This window comes from Chelon labrosus (genome assembly GCF_963514085.1).
Source record: "Chelon labrosus genome assembly, chromosome: 1".
Classification (NCBI taxonomy): domain Eukaryota; kingdom Metazoa; phylum Chordata; class Actinopteri; order Mugiliformes; family Mugilidae; genus Chelon; species Chelon labrosus.
The window spans coordinates 24,058,339-24,082,032 of record NC_140337.1 but is presented as its reverse complement, the minus strand read 5'-3'; the positions used below and the strand labels follow the sequence as shown (position 1 = coordinate 24,082,032).

Below are 23,694 nucleotides of genomic sequence, written 5' to 3'. Positions count from 1 at the left end.
CCTGGTGTGCAGACATGCTCACAAGGTCCTGTCTCTGCACCTCCTATCAGGTATCCCACCCATTTAGCAGTTTATCTTTATATATGATTTAGCAAATCTAGTGACTTTTTGAACTGGTTTCAGTCTGGATTTGAATGTGGTGTCAAAACTGCATTTAAACTGGTTTGAGTTTGGATTTGAACTGGTTTCAGTCTGGAGTTTAATATGGGTTCAGTCTGGATTTGAATATGGTTTCATACTGCATTTAAAGTGGTTTAAGTCTGGATTTGAATATGGTTTCATACTGCATTTAAAGTGGTTTAAGTCTGGATTTGAACTTGTTTCAGTCTGGATTTGAACTGGTTTCAGTCTGGATTTGAATATGATTTGAAACTGGATTTAAACTAGTCTAAGGCTGGATTTGAACTGGTTTCAGTCTGGATTTGAATATGATTTGAAACTGGATTTAAACTAGGCTAAATCTGGATTTGATCTGGTTTCAGTCTGGATTTCAATCTGGATTTCAATCTGGTGTCAAACTGCATTTAAAGTGGTTTGAGTCTGGATTTGAACTTGTTTCAGTCTGGATTCAAATATGGTTTGAAACTGGATTTAAACTAGCCTAAGTTTGGATTTGAACAGGATTCTGTCTTAATTTGAATCAGGTGTCAAACTGGATTCAAACACGGTGTATCCAACCTATTTAGCAATTTATTTTTATGTATTTTCTAGTGACTTTTTGGAAAAAGCTGTTGCTACTTGTTGGGAAAGAGAGTCTGCTACACTGCCCAACGAGGCCTGAGGACTCAGTCCATCATAACCTAATGTCAGGACCATTTAGGTGAAGGTGGTTGACGAGGGTTGAGTTGCTTGTTCCCTTTTGAATTTGGCTTCAGCGAAACACCCTGAACGGTGTGGATTTATCAGAAGTGATGACTTCAGACGACTGCTGAGCTGAGTTTGAACACATCCTGTCTGTACTCCCCCATCAAACCTGATGAGCACACATCCTAATGTGGTATCCCCCCTGTTTAGCAATTTATTTTTATATATTATCTTCCAAATCTAGCGACTTTTTGGAAAAAGCTGTGGCTGCTTTTCGGGGAAATAGAGTGCGCGACGCTGCCCAACGAGGCTGGAGGTCTATTCTGTTCAGATGCAGCAGCACGTTCAGTTCTTTGTGTGACCTGAGCATGCACTCTAACTCCCTTTCTCTCTGAGTGATCATTCTACCAGTAATAATAGTCTGAATCATAACACAGCCTCTCACTCATTGTGGTGATACTGTTAGGCAACTTTGCAAGAATTTAGCGATGCCTAGCAGCAGCAGCAGCAGCGGCGGCGGCAGCTTGGACATGGCTGCGAATGAAAACAGCCTTTTTAAAGAATTTGGCCGTGTTAAAATACAGTTTATGTAGGCAGAGAGAGAGTAGGAGAGAGCCCGATGGCTGACACCAGCAGACACAAGGCAGAAGGCAAATATAACGCATCGGCGTAACGAATATGCTAACTGGCGTATAACACTTCTGCAGCATGCAGAGAGTCAAAGCTTTTTTTTTTTCTTTAAATAGGGAAGGAAACCCAGTCTTTTCATTTTATTTTGAGAACAGCCTGTTTTCATAGAAGTGTGTGTGTGATGTCTCAAATATGGGCTTTGATTTAAGACTGAATATTTAGCTTCGCTTCATAGAAAATGCATAGATATAAATATATATACGGTTTACCGCCATGTAGCGCTAAAGTGACGATTTGCTTCGAGTGCTTATTTTGGCCCAGTTAGACAAATGCATGAGCGAAGTTTGCATGGTAGATAGACCGATCAGGCGTAACATTATGACCACCTTCCTCCATGTGTTACATCTTTATGGAGCCAAAACAATCAATTTGAAAATTGTGGAGATGGAGAAGCAGCCGGAAATACCAAAGCAGGAAACACGCTACTGCCATGTGGAAGTTTGAGCAGTTTGAGACGCCGTGGTGCGTAGTTACATTTCTGGGGAGGTGGACGTCAGATTGACGCTGTTGCCCAAACCGCCTATGACACCAATCAGCTATAACATTATGACAACCTTCCTAATATTGTGTAGGTCTCCAAAACAGTTGTGACTCATCAGAGAATGGACATGGACCTTCTGAGGACGTCCTGTGGTGTCTGGCAACAGAATGTTGTTAGTGGGGGGCCTTTGAGGGGAGGGGCCTCTGTGGATCATCCCACAGATACTTGATCAGTTTGGGATCTAGTGAATTTGGAGGCCAGGTCAACACCTTGTGCTGTTCTTCATGTTTTTTTGAGTTGTTCCTGAAGCATTTTTGTGGCTGCATCCTGCTGGGGATGGCTGTATCCATCAAGGAGTGTCATTGCTATGGGGTGGGGGTGCCTGGTCTAGTTTAGGTGAGTGCTACATGTCTAAGGGCGTATTCACACCAGGAAGGTCCGTTAGTTCACTTGCTTTGGTCCGGACCAATTTTTGTTTTCTTTTTTTTTTTTTTGTGCGGTTCCCTTTCACGCTGTGATTAATTGCAACCGGACCAGAATTTATAAACAAAACACATGTGCTAAGGTCGTTCAGCCATTGGCTGGTAAACGTATAGGCGGGGTAAAGAAGGAAGCCAAATGTCCCACGTAAATAGGCTACAATGGAGACTTTGCGTACTGTAGGTCTACTTGTTATTATGCTAGCAATATGGTTTATAAACTGAGCGCTGGAATCCCCTCTCTCTCATTTGTTTACTAAAAATCTTATATACTTCTGCATTTTTATGTGTTTTCTCCAGCATTTGAGATATCTGGACATCTGCCCAGATATCTAGGAGGCAGCGTGTCTCCTCAGAGCTCGGTTAAGCCACGGCTCATCTCTACCTAACCTACCTGCGTTTGTTTGCTTCACGTGTCTCTCTCTGTTGTGTGTGTCACTGGGCTATCCTACATTTCCCATAACTAGTGCAGTGCCCGTCGGAAGTATGTATTCCTATAGTGGGAGCTGAAGAAGATTTTTCAGTTGTGACCATTGTCGTGACCCATGTCTCCTCCCCACAAAGACACCTGCCCAGTTTCAAATCAGCGTGCCACAGACAGACAGACAGACACAAACTCACCAAATAAGTTAAAAGAAATTCTTGATTTATAGATAGATGATCAAATCACTCATGTTTTGTCTGTAAACTGTAAAATAACGTTGAGTCTCCGTTGCCATGGTTACCATCTAGCGTTTGAGCCAGCGCAATAATTTAGAACTGTCATCAGGCAACTGGAAATATTAGAGCGGAGAAAACCTATTTTACCGATATATTTTACATTTCTTATCCAAACAACGTCAAACTTAGCAGTGCACATCTTCCTGCCCGTAGCGAGACACCTGCACAGTTTCAAATCAATCGGGCCAACGGTTCGCGACATATGCGTGCCACAGACAGACAGACACACAGATGCGCGAAAACTACGGGAGCTCTTCAAATCCAAAAAGGTAGATTTTTGCAACTTGGGTCGGATCGAGGTCGGGCTGCTTTCACACCATAAAGGAACCGCACCAGGGTTCGGTAGGAACCGCTCCGAGACCACCTCCTCAGCTGGGTCTCGGTCCGCTTGTTTGGTCCGCACCAGAGTTCGAGTGATTGTATTCACACCAGTCAAAAAGGTCCGAACCAAGCAAGGAAACGAACTTGAGTTCGTTTTAATCGAACTAAACAAGGCAGGTGTGAATACACCCTAAGTAACATCCACATGAATGAATGCCAGGTCCAAAAGTTTCCCAGCAGAACATTGAATAGTCACAAGATGGTCAATGTTATTCACTTCTCCTGTCAGTGGTCATAATGTTGTGGCTGATTGGTGTCTGTCTCGTTCCAGTTTATTTCGGGTCCCTTTTACAGATGCACCTGAGAGGATTTTCAAAATGCTGCAAATGCAGTGAATGTTGTGATCTGTTGTAGCGACGTATCCTCATGCTGTATAGTGATTTTAGCATAGTAACGCCATTAGGGCATTTTTTCATCCATAGATTAATCAAATTTATTGATTATTTGTTTGATGAGTTGATTAAATTGATTCATTTCTGAGTAGGCCATCAATCAGAAAAAACTCAGCCATAGCAGTGAAGTCCTGACGCTGCAGTAGCTTCAAGATCTCCAGCGTTTCAGCAGATGTTCCCTGGCTTGAGTTGCGTTCATACAAAGTGTGCACCATATTGGGTTTTAAGAGGAAATCGCACAGTTTTGTTCATGGGGTTTAGGGTTTATCCCACTGTCGGCCATTCTCCAGAATGGCCGACAGTGGGATCCACCATGAATAGAGATGAACGCTATGACCTTAAACGTCCTAGCTTCAACGCCTTGATTGTCGCGATCATTGTGACATCACAACTTGATGTCATGATGTTTGGGGTGAAGGCGTCTTATGAATGTTGAGTTGCTTGTTCCCTTTTTGAATTTCAATTCCCCTTTCAGCCAAACACCCAGACCTGTTAGGCTCTTATACGAACAAACCTCTTGCAGAGTCTTTTATATCTCCTGGTTATCTAGTTATTGGAAGAGACCAACGCTGAAAGCATGCAGTGATATCAGCAGCTTGTCATTTGTATTCAAGCGCCATTATGACTCCAAGCATATGCCTCATCCTGCTCACGCTGTACCTACTGTCATCTGCAGTCACCATTTAGTTTAATGTGACTCCGTATAATTCGTCACTCTATAGCACAAAAGATTGCGACTTCATGTCTTGCTGTTTCCTGTCATCAGCGTACTCCGCACCCCGTCCTGATGGCTCTCCTTGTCAGTTTATTCTCTCTTAACCTTAGACATGTCATCAAAAGTTTACCCCCCCTCCCTCCTCTTCCCCTTCTCCCAAACTCCTCAAGCACTTTTGCTCCGCTGGGATTCAAATGTATTCGCGCTCAGCAGTTTTTCCCCGACAATATCTGCGTGCAGCATGGCCCATTTACCAGGCAGCGAGCGCAGACTGCCCAGGGCCTGGGTTCCACATGCTGCACACAGAGCCCAGAGAAATCTGTATGGGATGATTTGAGAGCTCTTGAAAAGCGTGGGCTGTCATTTCCAAAGGGAGGAGGGGGGGCCGGGTGCAGGCACTGGCTGCGCAGTCGGCAGAAATGTTGTGGCTCGACCTCTAAACGCACAAACTTTCATTAGCGTTCCACGTCGCGCTCGGCTCACCTTTTCACACCGCCTCGTTTTTCCGACCGCGAACACCTGGTTGGCGGCGGCGGCGAGGTTGCACCCTTGAAGAATATTTTGTTTGGAACCTAACGAGATTGCGTGGTAGTTGTTTGTAACGGCCGCAGAAGTGAGGTCCTCTCTGGTCTGCTGTGTGGGCTTCTTTTAGTCATTATTCATTTTCCAAGTGTTATGTTTGCGCTTTGTGCGGTGTGTGTAGGTGAGGGAGGTGCCAGAGAGCACGGTGTTCCTGAGAATTTTCCCCTTTACAGTCTAATCTGTTCAGTCTCCGTGCAAGGAGAGACTGTGACGTAGCTCCACAGCAACATTTGAAATGTCTAGACCCCTTTTTGGCTCGATGTACTAAACAGATAACTGGGCTTCCTCTTCTCTCAGCCAAATATTAGATATCTTTTGATAATATCTGTAGTTTAGAATTTTATATAGGGATGTCCCGATTTTTCTTTGACCCCTGATCCAATATCGATCTTTTAATACTCAGTATCGGCCGATCCGAGTCCCGATCCGATCTTAAATAAACTAAGTGGAGATTCATAAAGGCTTTTCTTATCTTCCTTGTATTCTCCTAGATCACAAGTGCACCGTGTGACTGGATTAAGTCTAATAAATAGAGGTGTCAGAGCTAATGTAGCGAGGAGAGGGTAGCTCGTACCTTGGCTCCAGAAAACCAATGTTCTGTACTGCAGAAATGGGCTGGACTAACTCCTTGACGCTGCTCCCAGAAAACTTTTTGCCGTATTTTTTTATTTTTTTTTTTCATTGGACCAAGTTGGTAGTATTCATTGACGATCATGTACTACCACCTTTGCCAAACATTCACGTTACGTAATTTACAAATTTCTGTCGGACTGATTTCACAGCAGACATGCTTAGTCAAGTGATTTTGGTTCCTCTTCTTCTACTTACATATTGGCAGCTTTGAGATGTGGCTTTTTGGTTTATGGCAGACCTAAAATGAATAACTGCAAAAGATCGGGCTTGGTGATCATTTCCGCCTGGATCAGCTCCGATACCATACGAGACATCCCAAATTTTATACTTTTATCTACAATAATTTAAATTTTTTTTATGTTTCTTGCAATAAATGTGAAATGTTCATGAAATATTCTTTAAGAGTAGCTTAATTCTGAGTGGAAAACAAGTGACCCTTTTAATCAACACCAACCGATCGCATTCAGTTATAGAAAAAGGGGATATTGTCTCAATTAGCGGCGACTGTCCTCTGTCTTTTGTATTATCCCCTGGCAGTTGCAGACGTCCTTCTTGGGTTACAAGTGTCGTCATGGTAATCTCTGTTAAAGACAGAAACCACAAATATTGGAAAAGCTGTCGTATGTCTCATATTGTCGGTCATTCAGAAGACACAGAACCGGGGTTATATCTGTAACTTTTGCCTGAAGTTGTCAGACCTTTCAGAAACCTGTTCGATATCATTGTGACGTCAAATTATGGGACAACTTCTGGGCATGACAACATGTAGATGACATGTTGAACAATTTGCTTTTATGAGCTTAAGATGAATTCGCTAAAATTTCTTAAATAGAACGAAGAAAATAAGCTCATTTGCTCATCAGGCATAGACTCACCCCTGAACAGAGTGCATCCCCCCCGAAGCTTCAGTGTTGCGATCCCTCCCTCGTGCAGACATGAATGGTCCGATTATATCTCCCCCCTGAAGAAAGACAGCCAGGACGAGACACACACTTGTGATGTAGCTCAGCTCAGAAGAATGTTGCTTGTATCCAACGCTGTGTCGTCACATGTGTGAGACGCTAATCCGCTAATTCCAGCACTGGAAAGGCCTTCCTTCTGTGTGGAGGGAGACAGTTGGCAGGTGTTCTTTGGTAGAGAATAAATCTCAGTTGAACTGCACAGTAAAGTCTGTGGATTATTTGTTGTTTCTTCAATGCTGCTACAAATGTATGTAGGTGATAGTAGACAGTAGGGGATGCAACAAACAATTGTGTTTTCAATTGATTAATCTGTCAATAATTTCTTGGATTACTCGACTAATGTGTTGTTTATTTGTAGTTGACTGTAGAACTAGAATATAATTGAACTTCACCCAATAAATGTTAGTCAAACATAATGATGACATATTTAAACATGTTATCTATGAATGAAGAACTAAACTTGAAGTTTCACCAAATGACGCTATTCAAGTTTTGTGTAATTAATTAAAAAAAACATGTTTTTACTGTATGGTGTCATTAATTAATATACCTTGAGTATGTTTTAACTTTAGTGACTTGTCTTTATGTGCAGATACAACCTGCTTACAACTTGCATCTGCTCTTGAGTCTCAAAAGCTGAGTTTTCTCAAAAACAACTATAAGGACACTGACTCCCAGGCTGTGACCAACAACCAACCATCAGATTCAATGTAATCTAATACTGGATAAAAGTATAATCAACGAGAAACGTCTTTCAAGCGACTGGCTCTGAATTTTGTCACTTCTGATGTTTGGATACGAGATTTTTTAGGCGCGTTGACGCCAACGTTTACGTTAACGAGTCGCTGCAGCCCTAGTGGACATCTCAAACAGGGTTGCAACCACCCTTTACTTTCAGTGCTGATTAATTAGTCGTTGACAGAAAATAGTGAAATAGTCCCATCACAGTTTATTATAACCAAAGATTTCAAAGCATTTGTTTTGTCAAGTCGGTAGTCCAATGCCCAAAGGTACTATTATGGAAAACTGAGAAAATCAGTAAGTCTTCGCATTTGAAAAGTTAGATTTAGGCGTGTGTGCCGATATAATATATAATCCAAAAGTTCAAGAGATCAAAATCACTGGTAGAATTAGGGGATGACTAAAACAAACTTACATTTAGTTTCGAGTACTCAAGGCGATTTGACTCTACGACCTATGAGGGTAAGACCTTATTGACTGAGAGAAAATGATTCTCCTACATATTTGCAGATTTATTCTTTGCAGTTTCATAACAAAATTGTCAATTTTGAATGTTATGTTCCCCTTTGACATGAAGTTAAACTGACTACACGAAGGCAAATGCAATATTTTAAGGGAAACACCAGTGAAGAGCTTGTCTGGAGCAGATTAGTATGGCTGCTGTGTTGTGATCAAGTTGACCAAAAGAGGCAGTTATTTAAACGTAATTGTTAGAATTTGGGGCATATCATTGGATCCGGCATATCATGGGATACCTTGAATCTGGATTGGCTTTTGTCTCATGCACGGGAGCTAAAGGTGGCTCTCGTTCTGCCAGGTGTGAGGAACAATCATCAGTGTTGAGACAGGAAACCTCTTTCCCCTCTGAGAGCACTCTGGCTGATATGTCCCACCACTTCATTCTTGTGAAAAAGCTAGGAAAGAAGAGAGAGAGAGACAGAGAGGGGAAGGAAGGAAACTCCTTCACCGAGCGCCTCATTAAGACTGGAACGAGCTCAGGAATACTTGAACCGAGAGATAGCGATAAAGAGCGAGGTGAAAAGATGAAGTCTGTGGGGATTTGTGGATGCAGGAAAAGTAAGAGTGAGCAGTTTATCGCGGGATTGGGCTGCTATGGCACTCCAGCACGAAGTTGGAGGGCTTTATTTCATCACTGCTTGGTCCGGCTAGCTATACCTCTGTCACACTGCCCCTTGGGATTTTAAAAAACAACAACTAGTGTTGTTTTGTTTGGGTGAAATAAGCCGTGCAGTTGTTATTTTGCCGCATTCGCACACTTGTTATGTTACAAGTACGGCTCTGATTGAAATCCTTGTTCCCTTGTGTCCCTACACAACTCTACAGAGATATAGGTTCTGTACTAGTCCTGGCTGTGTATGGCTCATGTTCGAGGCTCGTGACTGAAAAATGTCTACGTGACTGTTTTTATTGGAAGCGGGGGAAGTTAACCAGACATTTAGATGCCAACACAGCCGCCTGTACACTATTTTTGACATCTTTACGTCTATGGGCGGGAGACACGCGCCTAGAGGCGTTACGTTTCTCAAGTTGTCCGTCCATTCTCCTGTCCTGTGACATCTCAGGAATGCATTGAAAGATTGATTCGTCGCAGATGTCCCCTCGGATTCAAGGATGCACCGATTAGGTTACCGTGACTTTGCATAATGTGTCGTGACCCGTAACTCAACCCTTGAATCCAAAATACACAATACAGTGTTGCTGTGATCACATTTTATATCCAACAGGACAAAGGTCAACTTCACTGTGACATCATAATCTTCTGAAAACCACTTTTATAAAATTCCTTGAATAGTCTTCTCTACATACAGCGTATTATATGAGACTGGACTGACTGAAGCAAACAGCAACTTGTCTGTCTGGTGCCATACAACATACGTACAACCACGAGGCATTCATACAAGTTGCTCCCTAAGAGACCAAGTGAAACAAAAATCTAGTCCTCGTGAGCCTTGGGCAAGTTTTACATCAACACCACTTTTCCTCAAATTTGTTTAGCAAGTAGGTAAAGGAGCGGAAATGGGAGAGGTTTGGAGATTTTTATCTTCTGACAAAGCAGACTACATGCTCTGCTAAACAAGCTTCACCACTGATATAGACCGAAGGGAATGTTACTCCCAAGAATGAAAAACATCACAAATGTGAGCACTTGTAATTTTGCCAATACCACTAGTTTTGAATATAGTGGCATTGGTGCATACGTATCCAGTGATAACCAAGGGACTGGCAGTCAGAGAGTCAGCCCTACCTCTTGTGTTGGTTGTTGGACGCTATTTTAAGGCACATTGATTACATTTGAACGTTGGTTTGAATCTGCTGTGCCTTAAGCAAACCTTCGTGTTGAATGGATAAACTATCCTATGGCTTGAGGGGAGGGGCCTCTGTGGATCATCCCACAGATACTTGATCAGTTTGGGATCTACTGAATTTGGAGGCCAGGTCAGCACCTTGTGTTGTTCTTGACCACCTTCCTAATATTGTGTAGGTCTCCAAAACAGTTGTGACTCACCAGAGAATGGACATGGACCTTCTGATGGTGTCCTGTGGTGTCTGGCAACAGCATGTAGTTAGTGGGGGGCCTTTGAGGGGAGGGGCCTCTGTCGATCTTTCCACAGATACTTGATCAGTTTGGGATCTAGTGAATTTGGAGGCCAGGTCAACACCTTGTGCTGTTCTTCATGTTTTTTTGAGTTGTGTCAGTCTGCATCCTGCTGGGGATGGCTGCTGCCATCAAGGAGTGTCATTGCTATGGGATGGGGGTGCCTGGCCTGGTCAAGGTGGGTGCTACATGTCTAAGTATCATCCACAAGAACGAATACCAGGTCTGAAAGTTTCCCAGCAGAACCTGTTTCCCAGTTTCCCAGAATTCGCTTCTCCTGTCAATGGTTTTAATGTTGTGGCAACTGTTTTCATTTGGCTAGTGCTTTGGTTCACGCTTCAGACGGAGAAGACGGAGATCGCAAAAATTAGACCTCAATTTGGGCCTTTTAATGAGGCTGCAGGCTGCATTAGAAGGAAGTGCCATCAATGCCCATCGAGAGGGAAGCTTCCACATTGGCGTCGATCAATGCCAACATTTGGTGCTTCATGTTTGTGCTGCTGGAGACGTGAATACATCTAGTTCTGCATGAGTTCCTCAAAGTTCAGTCTCAGTTTCCACGTTGCCATCCCTCAAACTTTCAAACACCTTTCCGACTTTCACAAGAAGTCCCCAAAGTGTGTTAGGAAAAGAAAAGAAAAGAGCAGTATCCATTCACATTCAAACCGGATTGCAGGGAAATCGTAGACGGTACCATCTCAGTTCTCTGTGGCGCCACACTGGGCATTAACCCCAGGGGAAGGAACAAGGAGGGATTTCCAGCTCTGGGTATGCATGATATGAAACACTTGCGGTGAAGCAAACAGGTCAGAGGTGTCATTACCAGCAGCCTGTTGTCGGAGACGGCAAAAGGATAGATGGCACCAGGGCAAACAGAGGTGGGTCTGAGTCTGATAACATAAAAAGGAGATCATTAGCCCCCTCCATTGAAATTCCCGCTTCCTTTTTTCCTCCCGTCGCAGCCCTCTCGACTCCCTTTATAAAAATGAATCCACACAGTCATTTTTCAAGAAGATAAAGTATTTGCCATGTATTATGCCTCCTTCTCTCCCTCTCTCACCCTCTCTCTCCCTCTCTCTATCTATCTTTTAGCCGCTGGAGTAGCTGACAGATATAGATCATGCCTCTCATTGTTTTTTTCCCCCCTCAGCTCCCCGCAGTGATAGCTTGCCGGGCAAGTGCCGGGCGTAAGCGCAAATCCTCCAGCTTTGTCTCTTGATGTCGGCTGAGAGTCCCTCAGGGTCCACAGAGGGAAGGGAGTGAATAAAAAGAAAGAAAAAAAAAAGAAATGAGATGAGTGTGAGAGGTGTGTAGAAAGTACGGAGAAGGACGGTGTGTTAGTCCTTAATGACTAAACGAAGAAAGCGTAAAAGAAGTGCAAAACGTTTGGACACGGTTTCTTAAGTTTAAATATACTCTGACTGGAATATGAATTGCTTCACTTGAACAATAGTGATACCGATCAGGCACAAGATTATGACCACCTTCCTAATATTGTGCGGGTCGCCCTTGTGCTTCCACAACAGTTGTGACTCATCAGAGAATGGACATGGGCCTTCTGAGGGTGTCCTGTGGTGTCTGGCAATGTTGTTATTGGGTGACATTTGAGGAGAGGGGCCTCTGTGGATCATCCCACAGATACTTGATCAGTTTGGGATCTAATGAATTTAGAGGCCAGGTCAACACCTTGTGCTGTTCTTTATGTTTTTTTGAGTTGTTGTGGCCTTAAAGTGTTCATGTAATTCACAATGGCGGCGAACACATTGACGTTGGGTTTAAAGCTTAATGCAAACCTATTAAACCTCATTTACTATTTCAAATATCAAATATAGAATTGTTGAACATGTATTGCATAAAGTTATGGAAGGCTTGGATGGTTGCTGATTGGACCGGGTGTAGAAGTACGGTGACAAGTTTTAGGTGCGACTGTTTTTCATTCGACTGGAGCTTTGGTTCACGCTTCAGAAGACGGAGATCGCAAAAATTAGACCTCACTTTGGGCCTTGTAATGAGGCCTTTGAATGAGAATCCACTGTTGGGGATGGCTGCTGCCATCAAGGAGTGTTATTGCTATGGGGTGGGGGTGCCTGGTCTGGTCTAGGTGGGTGCTGTGAATGGCAGGTCCAAAGGTTTAAAAATGGATCCGGGTGCGCATTGCCTGATGAAGATCCCATAGGATCGAAACATTGCCTGTTTAAAATAAATAAATTGCACTTGGAGCATACACAGTGTGCAGACCTTTTTTTCAATATAGGTCCAAAGGTTTGCCAGCAGAACATTGAACTGTCACAAGGTGGTCAATGTTATTCACTTCTCCTGTCATTGGTCATAATGTTGTGGCTGATGAGTGTATATACTGCACTCATACATTGGTGTGGCTGCAGAAAGTGAAGGGTTGGTTTGTCTACCACTTTGATTCAGAGTCTGAAAATCTGAACCGCTACTGGATGGATTGCTATGACATTTTGTAAGGATTAGGGACTTCGCATCATAGGGGCTGTGGGATGTTGGTGGGTTCCCGCGGGACCAGCCACAAGGACAGCTGTGAAGAGCACTGTTTTTGTATGACTGAGTTTGTGACTGGATAGTGAATGGGATAACGTGGCTCAACCTCATCATTGAACTACAACAAACTCCCAATGTTACAGGGTTAGATCATCCAGAGTGTGATATCTAGCCTAGATGGATATTATTTGGGTAAGCTCTTGACGTATCTTCTTCGGAGTTGTTTTTTGGACTGCCATTGTCGAAGACAGAGGCTGATATGTGGTAGTCCTAGAAAATAAAACTAAAATTCTCAGTCGATTCATGTGTTCTAGCCATACTCGGTGAGAGAACACCCGTCCAGACTGCAGCATCTGCTTTGTCAACCCTTTGCATGCTTTCCAGAACTGTCAGTGCTGTCCCGGGCCCGTTCAGTCATCCCCAAAATGACGACGGGAAGTCTTTCCCCCTGGGATCTGGCTCATGTCTCCTTCCCAGACGTATGCACGCTGTTTATGGTAATTTAGTTTACTTTTTTTTTTTAAAAAGCCTAGCTCTGCAGGGAAACACCTCTGCTACTGGGAAACGCTACACGAGACCAAACCTCATTTGGACAACACAGTTCCAAGCACAGTTAATTTATTTGTCCCTTGCAGCATGCAGAACCATTAGCCTTGCAGCAATAATGGGACTGTATTTAGCGTATTGAGGCCTTTTGAAATGTAAATGACTTCCACCTAATTTTGTTTTTCTAATCTTTGTTTACTGTTAAGCTTCCAACTTAACATAAAAAAAAAAGCCTGGATGCAAACGATTTTGCGCTTAAGCGTCTTGAAATTAAGGATAATTACACGGGCTCTTATTTATTTTTATAGAATAAACAGCAGACACAACAACAGCCTGAAAAAAAATGTCTTGGAATATTGTGAGTATTGAAAGGATTGCTTCTCCTGAGGTCATTTCATTCTTGGGAGAAGTTTTACATGGCGTCATGAAAGATGTGCTCTCAGTCGTGGTACATTTCTTGGACGTCTTAACCGTGGAGCTTATTTTGCAGAATATTTGCTGGTGTTCACATGTCTTCTTCAAGGCATGCTATTATCTACATTAAACATTAAAACCACCTTGACCATCTTTTGACACGTCAATGTTCTGCTGGGAAACTTTTGGACCTGGCACAAGAACAGCACAAGGTGTTGACCTGGCCTCCAAATTCACTAGATCCCAAACTGATCAAGTGTCTGTGAGGTGATCCACAGAGGCCCCTCCCCTCAAAGGCCCCCCCACTAACAACATCATGTTGCCAGACACCACAGGACATCCTCAGAAAGCCCAGGTCCATTCTTTGATCAATTACAACTATTTTGGAAGCGCAAGGGATATTAGGAAGGCGGTCATAATGTTATGCCTGGTCGGTGAACGTATTCACTTCAGTGAATCCTTCTTTCAGAACTCAACCTTGAATACTCATCAGCGAGAAAGTCTCGTTTAGTGGTTTATTATCCACTCATGCAGAACAGACACAGCTCTGCAGGATACTGCTTCAGATTATTGGGCCTCCATTGAATTTGAATCGTTTCATTATGGTTTTGTTTCTGAGCCTGGTTCTCTGGCACAGAAACGGTGAAAGCGTCACGAGCTGACCTTGAAACCGATGCTTTGCATTTGCCACGCTTTCACTGCAGCCCACAAATCCAAGAGGATTTCTACAAACTAGTAATGAAAGCAGAAATTTAAACTAAAAACCGGGCCCGTAGACCTGCCATCTTCAGAGCCACGGAGTTGAGTCATCAGTGTAACAACCCTAGCCTTGACTCTTGCTTCTTGAATAACTTTCCCTTTTTAAGTCAAAATAATAAGTCCAAAACATTTGCTCACATTTATAAAAAAAAAAAAGTAACACATCCTAAAAAGAAAGACACAGGATTTGATTATTGATGCTGAATATCATTGACTTCCCTCTAATCTATCATGATGGAACAACATTTAGGGAATAACATGATCAGAATGCAACATAACAGGTCATAACTGTTTTTTAAAATTAATTTTGCGGTGAATTCCTGCAACTAGAAGCTGCAACTTTCCTACGTCACGTTTATTTCAAACAATATGTCCACAGCTATTTTCTTAAACAAGAAATAACAGGTCACATGGTTTTCTTTTTGACAAAATGGTGAATTTGAGTTGACTTCTTTTGGTAAGAATCTCGTCCAAAAGAAACTTTTTAATATAATAAATAATAGTTTATTGGCTTCTCCCCGGCTGAAATGAAAATAAAATGGAGAGTGACACCAAACTGTTGCACTCGTCGTAGAGATGATGGAATAATGACTTTGACCTTAGCTCGCTTCTCAATTTATGTTTAGAACAGGTTTAAAATGGCAAAGAAATTCTCCTAATTGGTGGCACTCTGACCATGAAGGCTTTTACGTACACCGCGAGAAGTGAGAACGTCATTTTGTTCTCGCAGCCCTCGTTTGGGAGTTCTCGCAGCTTGTTCTCGGCACGTCAACCGTACAGAACTTTTTTCTCGTGTGGCGTCTGGTTACTGTTCTATGATTGGTCAGAATTTGGAAGTGGGCGTGGTTAATGCAGAAAACCAGAGTTCGGCACTTGAGTTTCTCGTGAAGTATAAATGACTTGGCAAGAATGAACTTTGTTCTTGTTCTCGCAGCCCTCGGAGCGAGAAAACATTTCTCGCTTGGTATGTAACAAGCTTTAGAGGTTTTCTAATGTGGGTTAGATTATGCAGTACCCTTCCATCCATCCATCCGTCCATCCATCCATCCATCCATTCATTCATTCAGTTTGTCAGAGCACTCCATTTTTGTCTTGATTTTTAAACTTGCTTCACTGCTCCTTTTCCCTTTTTGAAAGGTGCATTTTAAATCCAGCAAAGCGGGCTCCTGTGCTTAGGGAGCTTTGAGAGCCTGAGCTTCAACTCTTTACCTTTTTTCCATTGTGAGAGTTTCAGTTTCTGGACCTACCAACTTGTGGAGGAGTAGAAAAAAAAACACTCAGCGTTCAGAGTATAACACCTTCTTAAACATAAATTGATTTTTCTTCAGACCCGGGCTCAGCCGTTTTTTGGAGGACCTGCCCTCTCGCAAACATTGTCCAACTCGTCATTCCCCTCCGGTCTCAGATAGGTTGTTGGGGTCAGGAAGCTGTGAAACTTTGAAGACACTCTGCAGCACAAGCAGCCGTGAAAAAATATAAAAATATATGTCTGTCAGTGCTAACAGAGCCGTAATAGGTGACATGTTGAAGAGGAGGCTGAGGAACAAGACATGAAAGGAAGCATTTAAAAGATCATTTACCACAGAGAGCTCTATCTCTGGTTCTGACTGTGGATGGATGCCTGGAGGTTGATGTTTGAGCGGGCGGATAAGATGGTGTATCCAATGAGCTCTTCTAAACTGGGGAATGAGGTTTAGTTTGTTGGTTAGACTAGCAGTGCCTCCATCCATACATCTGTCCGTCCATCCATCCATCCATCCATCCATCCATCCTTCGGCTTACCCAGAACACATAGCCCACATATCGCACACACTGTCACACAACGACTTTGTAATTGAAAAGCATGACTGGAAACTCTCGCCAGGAGAAGTGAAGCAAAGAACAGCAGTGATTTGTAGACTCCGGGGTTGGGTATCGCATCTGCCTGGTGTTTATTAAGCGCCCCAAAGCCTCGTCGAGCCGCGTTCGATCATTCGGGGGGAACGGCGTGATGGAGAGCCTCATCCCCTCCAACCTCTAATGCCTCTGCTGAAGCTATTAGCCGGCCTTAATGTTTTCTCTGCTGAGAGGATGCCATAATGACAGAGACTCTAGACTAATGTGTCATCTGTTGATTTTGGCAGCGAATTAATATTGAACACAGATGTTTTCACATCATGGATACCACCACAAAGAAAACACACGCTGACCGTTTGTTTGAAAAGTTGGGCGAAAGATCAAGTTTGAAATGTTTTGAACATCTAAAAGTTTTGGAAAATGTACATGATCAGGAAAAACATATGGATCCTATCACTGTAGGTTGAAAGCAAGCAATGCAGTAACCGCCGTCTTGTGCAGCATTTGAACAAAGCTTCATTTTTCTGGCCTTGGATCAATACCATGTGTCTGCCATTAGAGTACTTTTATAAGCTCGGAGGGAACACTGCAATAATCATCATTCTCCATATAAATCGAATGGAATAAGTGGGGGCTTGGGGAAGGACTGCGCTGTGCGAGAAGTACATTTACCAGTGTTGGATTTCGATCACGTTGTGAATTGCTTTGGTTTGCTTTAAATAACCCTGATTGGAGGGAGTAAAATGTGCACAACTGAAGTGTTTACACAGTAGGAGTTCAGATTCTTTTTAAAGTCGACTGTTATATGACTAATCTCTGATGATGTCACTAATAAAAGCACAGTAGAAAGTAATGAAATCTATATTCTTGACCTGAATACATATACTGAGAACAGACAGCTCATGTGCTACATACTGAGAGCTGCAGATATGTATAGCCTGTATAAAAACAGGCAGCACCTCAGCACCATCAATAGCATTTAATAGTATTTCTCTGAAGCCTTCTTCGTGTACTGTAGCTAAAGGTCTAATAACATTAGCAGATGTCTTTTCAGATGCTTTGCAGTAGTACTTTAGTTGTATTTCAGGACTGACTTGTCACAGTAGTATGGGCTTCATCTTAATTTAAGTATTTCCACACACTTAATGAACCACTGCTAGTTTGCTGCAACGACCCACTGGGCTCCTCACCTGTCTTCTAGGAGGCGTCCATGTTGTTATTGTCACGTGATAAGTGACTAGTCGACAAACTGACCAGTCGACTAGTCTGTACAACCCCCTATGATGACCCACGGCAACGACGCTGACAAAGAAAGTCTAATTTTGTCTTTACTGTTCTTCCAGATCAACAAAAACGTTGTACAAAAAGAAAAAAACAAAAACAATCTGGAGGCTAGGAGGCGTCCATGTGGTTATTGTCACGTGATCAGTGACTAGTCAACATGATGCTTGAAGCGTTGACAAAAGCTGTGACAATGTGGGAAGAGGTGTTGCTTACAATGGCAACAGTCAGGCACTGACAATTTGTGTTCACACAAACTGCAGTAAACACCTTTTTTTATGACGAGCTCTTTAAAGAGTACTTCAGCAATTTAGTATGCAGCACTTTAACACTACCATACAATGGAGAGCCCTTTTCAATCGCGCTAAAATCTTTTTGTCACCTGCATTACCCACAATGCAGCTCAACCTCACAAATGTTTGGTTACAGATTTCTTTGTGTTATATCAAAATGACAAAAATGCTTTTTTGGACTTTTCTGTGTGAACCATTTTCTGTGGCTTTCTGAATGTGATGAGCACGTCCACTTAACTCTGTGATTGGTCTTTTTTAGTGGTTTTAATACAAGCAACTAAGTGTAATACTTAGTTATTTTTTTTCTGAAAATGTGCTGTTTTCATACTTAAAGTATAATATTACCCCTTTAGTTTTCGTTAGTTAGTTGTCAGCCTATCCATTAGCATTTCCCAGACTTCAAGGTGACACCTTCTTATGTGTTACTTGTTCAGTATACCTTTGGAAGCAGTCATATTCAGGTTTCTGTAAAATAAGCAGAGAAAAGCAACACATCTTCACTTGGGAAAAGACAAGACATTGCCGTATAATGATATGCCGCCAGAAAAATATTCAAATGAAGATGTACAAGGAAATGTAATGAATGAGCAGGCGGCAGGTGCTGGCTAATCTCCCTAAGTCGACACCTTCTGTAGTTGCTTTATGATAAAGCCCTTCCAGGTTTTGATTTTCTTTGAGAGTCGAAAGATTATTGTGAGGCAGTGCCAGGACTTGTTTAGTTTGTATTAACAGTAGCAATGCAGCCTTCTGAGTTCTCTTTAAGATTCGTGAGCTCACTAGAGCTCATCTTGCCAGACTTCAAGCTGCCGTCGCGAGCGGCCTACAGAAGTACGGATCAGTCAGCATCCTGTGAGGAAACTACTGGCAGCTATGATTGAGTTTTAAGTGCGATGACGATCACAAAAGAGTGGCTTTTTTGCACAATTGTCCTTGCATAGACTTTCAAAGAATCATCCATGAACATATTAATGACATGGCTAGCCACACCTCCTGCAGCTTGTTGGGTTTAGACACTGATAGACAGATGGTTTGTCCAATCAGTGTCTGTTTCCAAGGGTGGTATCCTAGGGCATCAGATTACAATAAAACACAAGAGGGGAGACAATAGAGATCTACATCACAACAACCACAGACATCCATTTCCTCCCATTCACCTCCACTCGAGCCATTATTTTTGCCTTCTACTTTTTCTGAAGTTCTCAAATGTCACATAAGTGCCCCCCCCCCACCGCCTTGTCTGTGGCTGTGGCAATACCATGGCTGCTGACATTTTATGGGTTCCTTTCAGTGTTATCAGCGATTAATGGTGACCTTTGCTTGGGGGGACTAAATATTTGATCTCCACCAACTTGAAGAAACAAAACTATCACCGTTACATTTTCAAAAGCCTAATTCACCTTTTTAAGCTACCTGTCTTTTTATGCTACGTTAGCAGACCATACTAGGGGTTGTACCGGCCAGTCGACTAGTGGATTTGTCGGCTTCACTGATGGACGCCTCCTAGAAGACAAGTGAGGAGCCCAGTGGGTCGTTGCAGCAAAACTAGCAGCGGTTCATCAAATGTGTGGAAATACTTCACCAAAGATGAAGCCCATACTATCGTGACATGTCAGTCCGTCCGGAAATACAAGTACTACTGCAATGCAAACTCATCTGAAAAGGCATCCGCTAATGCTAGCAGAGGAACAGTCCAAATCCTCTGGACAGCAGTCAGTTAACAACTTCACCTGTGGTAACAGAGAGAAGGAGTCTAAACATCAACAATTTGTTGAAGTTATTAGACCTTATTAGAAATACCCTACTATCCCATCTTACAAGTACTAAATGCTATTGATGGACCTGAGGTGCTGCCTGTTTTTATACAGGCTATACATATCTGTCAAGAGTATATTCATTGTTGGAAAGCATTACTTTCTACTGGGTCTTTATTGGTGACGTCATCAGAGACTTTCTTAAAGTTGAGCAACCCCTAGACCTTTCAGTGCACAACGCTTTCTTGACAATGAGAAAGCTAAATAAATTACATTGCAACTGTACTGTACCAAATGTAGACTTCCAACTGAACCTCCCCTCTCTTCTCTCCCAACTCCATAAAAACTCCACCAAATCAATAACAGTGATTATGTTTATAGAACCTGGCCCAACTTTGGACACAGCTACTCATTCAAGGGTTTTTCTGCGTCGCATAGAACAATGCTCAAAACATTTAGCCGACAGCTTTGCACACTACCAACTTAACCAGCTTCATGAGGTCACCACCTGGTTTTCACTTAATCAGGTGAGCGTTGTTAACGGAAGACTGATGGATCTGATGGAATTTCTACATTGGAGACCTTTAGTGGCGTCAAGGTGGTGTTCGTCTACGGCAAAAATAGCCTTGTTTAACTACTGGAGTAATGTTGTGACAAGAACTGCTCAGTTAAATATGGAGAAACACTAATCCATCCTTGATTTTCCCCACATGAACACCACTCAGTCCAGAAAATCTGTGCAGTGCACTCACAAACCCATCAAACGCTGTGATGAAACTGAACCGCCCCAAGGAAAGGAACCGAGACCGAGATGTCCCTTCGCTGCAGTGCATAAGTTCATTTGAGTTACCAGCCTCGGAAGATGCTAATTTAAAGCAACTCGCAGCCCCGCAAGCCTATACCAAGCAAAGTATGATGGCGGTAATCCAGTAAAAAGGGATTGAGCTGACATTGCAAATGACTGGTCTGTAAAGCACCTGAATGTGTATCAAGCCTCAATATGTTCACCAGGATGAATTTTTTTGCTTATTTAGACGATTAAAAGGTCGGAAAATCTCCTTTCGAGCACAAGTGTCTGCCGTTAATTCCATAATACCTGGGACTGTAAAAATCTGGCAGTTATTTACAATTTCACTGCATGTCATAAGAGTGTAATAACCTTCCAGGAGCGGCGCAAGTGAAATTACGTGCAACATCTCGGCTTACAGAAACCATTGGAAATTTTCCGATGACGAAAACTGTGACGAAATTATGGTAATCCAAAGTGCACATTCGAGTTTTAAAGGGTAAATGAGGATGTCAAGTAAAATCCTGTGTGACACTATGGCCAAAATCTAATTGTCAGTTGTCAGAAGAACGATTCACGAATAAACATCTATTAAAAAACCACAGTCCAACAACCATTTCTGGTATCTCCCGGTGGATCTCCCCAACTGGACTTAGTTTGCCATTAGTGCCATTCAGACCGGAGTCCCTGTTTCTGGGCGTGGCTCCTTACTAGTTACTTGGGTCGAGTTTTGTTGTGGCAGAATACAGTGTTAAAACACAATGCATGTCCAGGGAGGTATAATTAAGATATGTAATGCACGTACTTCTTGTGGCGAGTGGTTAATAATCGTGTTTGCAATCCCCAGCCAATTATTGATTCTCCTCCCAGACAGTTTGTTCTTCTCATTTCCCATTTGGTAAACATGGAAGAGGACGTCGTTACTAGTCCTTGTCTCGTCGTCTTCTTTTGTGGTTGGCCAACTTTTGTGTTTGTGTGTGTGTGTACGCTTGATTCATTGCTTGACGCCCCGCACACCCAGTTCTTTCTAAGTCCATTACACTCCAGCTTTATATTGCACCTTGTTCCGTCTTCCAGATAGTATCAGCTAAATGTTCCCTGCAGCTGAAATGAAATGTCTGAAAACACCACTGTCTGCTCCGCTCAGTTTTTCCCTGCTAAAATACAACGGCGCTATCTGTGATAGAATGCGTACCCGGCGTTGCCCGACGTGAATGAATCACTCTCTTTCAAATTCGGTGTCCAAAGAGCTGTTTTTGTCAATTTGAAGTGAGCTCATGATTCACCCGAGCTAATCTAGCCATCCAGTAGTAGAGGATCCTTGCTTGGTGGGAATGGGAGCCATTATTCTACACAACTGCACTGGTGCATCCAATCAAATCAGTCCGGTAAGATAAATGCTGAAACAGATTTGAGGGGAAAAAAATAATAGTTTTCCAATGACTCTGCCATTACTTATTTTCCGTTTTTAATTAGCTTTTATGAAGATGGTGCTGACTCTATCAGCAGGAGCCAGCACAGAGGGATTATATCCAAGAAAGAAACCTGAGCTTCTTCCTGATTTATCAGAAAAAGCAATGATAGCATTTCTATTGTCGTGATGAATGATACGCAGTCATTGTCGTAGTCTTTGTTTCGTCTCATGACTTTGCATAATTGTCGTATGTAAATTCGCGTCAGATCAGTGATTCTCAGTGACTGGAGCTCACCTCCTGACGGCACATTTATCACTTTACAAGCTTCATTAAATTGGAGTCTGTCAGTCTGCAGGCAGTAATAATGATACGATAAAATAAATATTTGTCCATATAAATGCAGTTTATGTATGTTTAAGTCATTCAGATCATGTTTATTGTCAAAATCGCAGAATTTGCACATTTCCAAATGTTCAAATACAAGGAGAAACATCAGGTGAGGCTTGTACCTGCATCAACTCAAGCTTTTTCCAAACTGGGTTGGGCTCGTGCCATTGGCTATCTCTCTGTTAGTCACTAATATAATGTTTGTACACACTTTTATTATATATTCTAACTTTCACTGTATGTGTGTAGCATATTTAGCCTTGACATTAAAATCGCACTGAAATAGCAAGCGATGAGTCAAATGCACAGTGAAATAATTTCTCTGGTTGAATGCCAAAAACGAAATATCATATATCCAAGCTTAAAAAAATAATAATATCAAAACTGGACTTTCAGTCAAAACCATTTATTGTATGAAAGATGGACAACGGAGCTGTTCCTCTAAAGTGAAGCTAAAGCAAGTAGAGCTCCCCCTGGTGACTGGCTGCAGTATAGGTCATAAGCCCCACCCCCTTGATGTTAGTGGGCGGGACTTGGACCTAACTAAAACACTAAAATACACGTCAAATGATTGTTTTTCAAGGACGTTTCTGTCATTTTAGGTAGTTAATATAACGTTGACCAAATGTCAGTTTTTTTGATAAGTTTTGTTTTAGTTAGTTATTTGAAGCTATAGAAACAGGATGTGCCATAATGGTGACTACCAGTTTCCGTATCCAACTGCTCCGTAAAGCAGTCCCATGGGATGGTAAGAGTTGTAAATAAAAAATAAGTACAGTGTATAATCCAACATTTCCTTGTAACTGGTGGAGGTAGAGCAGAGTGTAGCATTAATTAAACGAGTGAGTCTGGAGGAAGTGGGCGAGGCATCGATATCATGACTCCACGTGACTCCACTCTCGGACCGTACTGATCAGACTCTGGCTCCAAACTTGCAAAATGGCGCCCCCTGGATCCTCGGAAAAATAGTGTTAGTTTAGCCAGTGACAGGAAGTGGGGATGTGTTGTCCATATTTATATACAGTCTATGGTCAAAACAGTCAATATTTGGTTCCTATATGTGCGAAAAGCATTCTCCTTGGTGAAATGAAACATAACCAGTTATCGTGGAAGGAGAAAATCCAAGGGTTAATTTAAGTTATTCCTTTCATATTTCTAAACCTGACACTGAAAGAGACCCAACCATACCACACATCACTGGTGAAGACTACCCAATCACACGCCTTTTTGAACAAGGTTTCTCCTTCGTCAGTCACAATATCAAGACGCAGGGAACACCCTTTCATAGTGGTGCCGGTCCGTCTAATGACACAGTAATTATAAAACAAGAAATAGTCGCCTGATTCATCTCATCAGTCAGCAATCTGATGTCGGTGAATCGGACTGATTGCGCTATCAGAGCGTAATTACTCGACGATTTCTAAACAGCCACCTTGATTCTAAAATACATGGTGTGGCATGTTATTATCGCTGTTGGTTCTCCCTGTGAATTGATAAGCCAAATATTGCAAAAATAATGAAAA

At 42.4% G+C, this 23,694-nt stretch overlaps 1 protein-coding gene across 1 annotated transcript in view; it reads left to right on the top strand.

Annotated features, from left to right (window-relative positions):
* The window catches only part of adam19a (ADAM metallopeptidase domain 19a), a 162,981-nt gene that overhangs the window by 2,756 nt on the left and 136,531 nt on the right, over positions 1 to 23,694 (top strand). The gene's annotated exons all lie outside the window — the stretch shown is intronic.